Source organism: Echinops telfairi, unplaced genomic scaffold, assembly GCF_000313985.2.
Source record: "Echinops telfairi isolate 266 unplaced genomic scaffold, ASM31398v2 ScPeMD7_2291;HRSCAF=2852, whole genome shotgun sequence".
In the NCBI taxonomy this organism is placed as follows: domain Eukaryota; kingdom Metazoa; phylum Chordata; class Mammalia; order Afrosoricida; family Tenrecidae; genus Echinops; species Echinops telfairi.
The window spans coordinates 25,351,633-25,357,005 of NW_022106189.1; positions in this window are offsets into that span (position 1 = coordinate 25,351,633).

The following is a 5,373-nucleotide window of genomic DNA, read 5'->3' on the forward strand; positions in this document are numbered from 1 at the left end:
GCTGAAGTAACTACTGTTTTAAGCAAAGTCAAATGCTAGGATTTCCCTTATGGTACGCCATGGGTTCTGCTTACACCTCAGCTCATCAGAGATAGTCAACACGTGTTGCAAGTGATAGTGAAACAAAATAGAGATGGTTCTCTGTCAACTTGTGAGTCTTGAAAACACATGGACATGTACTCATTTCTACTTGCTAAGTGCTTGACAAATCCTTGGGGAAGAAAGAAGTTTTATAAATGCTTTCCTCGAACGGAATTGAATTGGGCAGGAAAAAAAACAAAAACAAAAACAAAGCATGGGATGACACTACCCATGAACAAACAGTTGCATCCCAGGGTACAATTCATTGACTGAGACGTTTCAACAGGCACCGTGGGGATATGCTCCTTAATGCTCTGCTCAGAGCATCTTACTCCGCTTATGATGAAAGGAGGATAGATGATATTATACTGTACCGGAAGTGTATCTGGTTGGCAGGAAATTAAATCTCAGTCATTGTTGTATCTTCTTAGGGCTATTTGTAATGCCCATGGGGCTTACTCAGAATATTCAGGGAATATCCAACATCTTTAGTCTACACTAACCATCATGAATATGTAAAATAACATTATCTTCCCAAAGTGGAGGTCTCCTCGGGTTTTATTCACTTATATAAAAAGGAACGGGAATATTCTGGGAAGTGAATGAGCTACAATTGAGAATTCTCTGAAGTCTTTTCCTTCTCAAAAGTAATAGGTGGGAGAAAGGCATGAGTGCTTTCCTAGTACTGAATTCTAAACCATTATCTCTACCTTGAACTTGGAGAAATCTAAAAAGAGAAAAGGGGGAAAAAAGTAAACCAACAGAAAACCAGTATCAGTAAAATTAAATCCAACTCTATTGATTGTCAAATACCAAAAGTTTAGAACACCAATCAAAAGTCAAAGAACACTAGAATAGATCATTAGAGTAGAAAACAATCAGCATGTGTTTTCAGGCAACTTCAAATGAAAGTAAATTAACAGTAAAAGGAAAAAAAATAGTAGTTGTACCACATAAGCACATTAAAAGAAATTTGCTGTAGTTGTGTGAGGAAATGGCATGAGGCTGCATTGGGCTTTCTTCAGCTTCAGTAGAAAGAAGAATCAAATGACTGCACATCTGCCCAAGGACGAATCTTTTGAAGCAGAGGTCAGACGTGCCTCCCTTCCCCTTTACCTTATTCTGACACCAACCATCCTTCCTACAACATTCTGCTTCTATGCTGTGTTTGATAATTCATTGTAGTGACCACACAAAACTCACACATGATACTTAAGATTATGGTAGTTTGTTAGGGAAGTTAATAGGTTACCATAACTCAGGATTAGAAAACATTAAGAATATAGGTTTTTGTCCACAACAGTGCCTCTTCTCATCTGTACTGGAATGTATGTCTTTCTCTGGTCTTTCTTTGGCCTCTCAAATATGTGGTCCCCTGGTTTCGGCATTGCTCTGACAAGTGTTACAAAGCTCTTGTAGTGTGAGTAGATTCCCAAAGTGCATCCTACTTGATAAGTCAGCTTCTGCCCAGAGGAACGAGCTTTAGATGTTCTGTTGGCCTGGATGCTCACCCATTCTAATGGTCTCAGTCGCTTCTCTGCTTCGTCGCATGGTCTCTGTGCTGCAGCCTCCAGTGCCTCTGGCATCCAGATCGTTTCACGTGGATTCATCTTCCTGCTTCTGATTGGTTTACGTTCACATCAGCCAAATGGCAAAACCGACACATTTCTGAGTTACAATCGTGTATACATTATTTGAAAATACTATGGATTGAAAAGCCATGTCATGAAATTTTACTTCACTACACTATGAGGGGGTATCCCCCCAAAACGGAAAAGAGTTTTGCTGGGTGGAGCTTTCATAGTATGCATTTTTTCCCCTGCTAACCAATTATCAAGAAACTCATCTGAGTTAGTGCACCACCCAGTGGCATCACCTAGAAATTTCTCTCTGGTCATAATGCATTTTTTTTGTAAAAGCAAATCTCATTTTTTGTGATGGATAATTTAAGAAAACAGCTTGTGGCTGTGAAATTTTGTTTCCTGTTCAGGAAAAATGCCACAGAAACTGTTGTGATGTTGAACACAGCTTACAAGAACAGCGCTATGGGAAGAACTCAAGTGTATTATAAGTGTTTTTTTTTCTTTCAAAAAAGGTGAAATATCAATTGATGTCAAACCTCGTTCTGGACATCTGTCAACTTCCTGAACAAACAACAATGTCCACTCGACCCATAGTGCATCTGGAGTTTCCTCTCTTGCCCCACACACATTACTCACCTGACCTCATTGTGTGTGACTTCTTTGTGTTTCCGTGAATACAGAAGGACATGAAAGGACAGTGATTTGACAATGTAGAAGAGGTGGAAAAAAAACAAAAAACGAGGGAGGTGTTGTCACCCATTCAAACAGATGAGTTTGAAAAATGTTTCTGAGAATGGAATCACAGATTTGACAAATGTTTGAAGTGTAATTGAGAGTACTTGAAGGTGATAAGGTTGTTTTGTAAAAAAATTTAAATACATAGCTTTGAAAAAAATTCCATTTTTTTGGTACCCTGCTCATATGTTAATCACAAGGTTTATTTCAAAATAAAACAAATGATCAGAGATAGGGATGCTAGAGAATGCTAGAGAATTCACTTTTTAGGAAAAATTAGAAATGGATACAAATTGAATGCAAAAAAAATCAGCAAAGAGTACATATGGATGGAAAATACATCAATAGCACAAATGGATGGGAAATATATCAACATCACATATGGAAGGAGAATACATCAACAACATTAGTCACATAGGTTTATAAATTAAAATCATAATTAGTATAAATACAGATTTATTTGAATGATAAAACCAAATAACCAAATACATATAAAATACAAATTGAGACTTCTCATATTGCTTGTGGGAATGCAAAATAAGTACTAGTATATTGGAAAATGGTTTAACATTTAAATATTCATTTACACAGGGCTCACGATCTCATTCTTGCAAACTACTCTAGAGAAATGAAAACATGTTCACATAGAAACTTACACATCACTGTTTAGAGCAGCTCTACACGTATTGCCTCAAACTGGAAACAGTGGACTTGTTTTTCCATTGGTAAACAGGCCAATAAACTGTAGCCATCCAATGGAGTATTTGTTCTCATTAGTGCTATCTAGCCAGGTCTAACTCAAAATGACCCTAGACCATCATCCCAATTTTAGTATGCTGGAGCTTAGTTTGTAGCTACGAGGTCAATCCACCTCCTCGAGAATCTTGTTCTTCTACTACAAAGCACGATGGCTCCTAGGCACCAGTCCATCCTGGTAACATATCAAAGCACCTGAGACCGTTCAGCAATAAAAAGGAATCATGGATGCCAGCCACTGTTACGAAACACAAAGACAATATGTTCAATGAAAACAGCCGGTCTGAAAAAGTTCCCTGCTTTGATTCCAATTCTGTGCCAGTAGAACAGGTACGTGGTTTTGAGAGTTGGAGCTGAAGGGAGAGCATGAGTTCTTTAGGAGTCATTGGGGAGGTGGGTATGTGGTCACATGAAAGGTGCATTCAAGGGTAAATCCTAAAGCATTTGTCTTGTGGAAGGCTGCTGTTTATAGTGGGATCGGAAGGTGTGGAGCCCAAATCTAACATCTCCTATCTCCCAAGGCTGATTGACCTCTGTTGTGTGTGCCAGACATGCCTTCACCCTCCATCCCTTTAGCCTAATTTGACATCACTCCTTCCTCCCATGGCCCTCAAATTCATTGCAATGTCTACCCAGAACTCACAGATGATACTCACCATTCCTGGGGACATTAACAAGTTACAATTCAGGGGAGAAATACTGAGGTCACAGTTGTTTCCTCAGGGCAGTTGCTTCTCTGTCATTCTCACTGAGAACCCTCTCTGGCTCTCAACTAATAGACCTGGCCTTAGCCCAGCTTGGACAATGTTATGGAGTCCTTCTGGGGCCACTAATAAGTGTCCAGGGGGCATGCCACTCCCCTATACCTCACCACGACGGGAATCTGTTCCAGCTCCATGGTTCAGCAAACCCAGTACTTCCAAGTAAGTGATTAGTGGCACCTCACTCTACCAGCCAGCCTCCCGAATGACAACACTCAAATGGTACCTGCTCTGTGGGCAGGGAAATCCACTGCTCTGTCACTGGCTCCTGGATTTGCCGTGGCTTCTCTGCTGCCACTCCTCTGGTGTCACAGCTATTTCTTGAATCAAGGAGGTCCAACATCTTGGATCCCTGGCTCCAAAAATGTACTCCCCTCCTGGCTCTGCTCTTTTGATGGTAGTGAGTTTCCCCCTTTTACTGTTTCTCAGTTGGCTCATATTATACCCAGTAGGATGACTTTAGCAATGCACGCCTTTAACAACCACTCACAGCTGAATCATATAATCCAATATCTTTCCCCCGCCTTCTTACCCATATTAGAAAAACAAAGGTCATTCGGTAAGAGACACAAATATTGTTGGCAGAGGAGACATAATACATAATACTCTCTGTGTTGCTAAGTCCTAACTTCCTCTTGAATTTCGACATAAGTTCAGACTCCATTTCTGTTCCTTTCACCATCAACCAGCAATGTGGCAGCTTTGGCCTCAGGCAGAGTATGTTTGGAAGTAAATATGCTAATGATGGGCTAGACAAGGGAGGTGGATTTTTGTGTGTGTCTTTACAATGTTTTCTAGTGAGTGAAAGTTTACAAAGCAGATGATTTGTTTCACATTCAATAATTCACACACATTTTGTTTCATTCCATCCATTGTAATTCACTCAGCGTATTGTCACTTAGCCCATCTCGCTCATTTTCTGTTTCCGCTCCTCTTTCTCTAACCCTTCTGATCTTTGTTTCTGAGTAAATGCTGTACTTCTGATCTCAAAGGGCTGATTAGTCCAAGGCGGTGGTTCTCAACCTGTGGGTCATGACTCCTTTGGGGGGTCAAAGGATCCTTTCACAGGGGTTGCCCGATTCATAACAGTAACCAAATTATAGTGATGAAGTAGCAATGAAAATAATTTTCGGGTTGGGGATCACCACAACGTGAGGAACTTTATGAAAGGGTCGCTGCATTAGGACAGTGAGAACTACTGTCACAGTATGTGGACCTATCTAGTATCATTGTTCCCACAACAGACATGACTATTGTTTAGCTAACAGTCGATCCATGTGGCCATGTTTAATTCCTGAAGTAGTTCTGGAAGTTCCACAGCCTTTGTCTCACCACTAAACCTAGGATCTTTTGTGATTTTGAGTTTTGTTTGACACCATTCTTGTGCTCTATCCAGGACTTTTATTTTTATTTTTTATTTTTGTAAATCATTTTATTAGGGGCTCATACAACTCTTA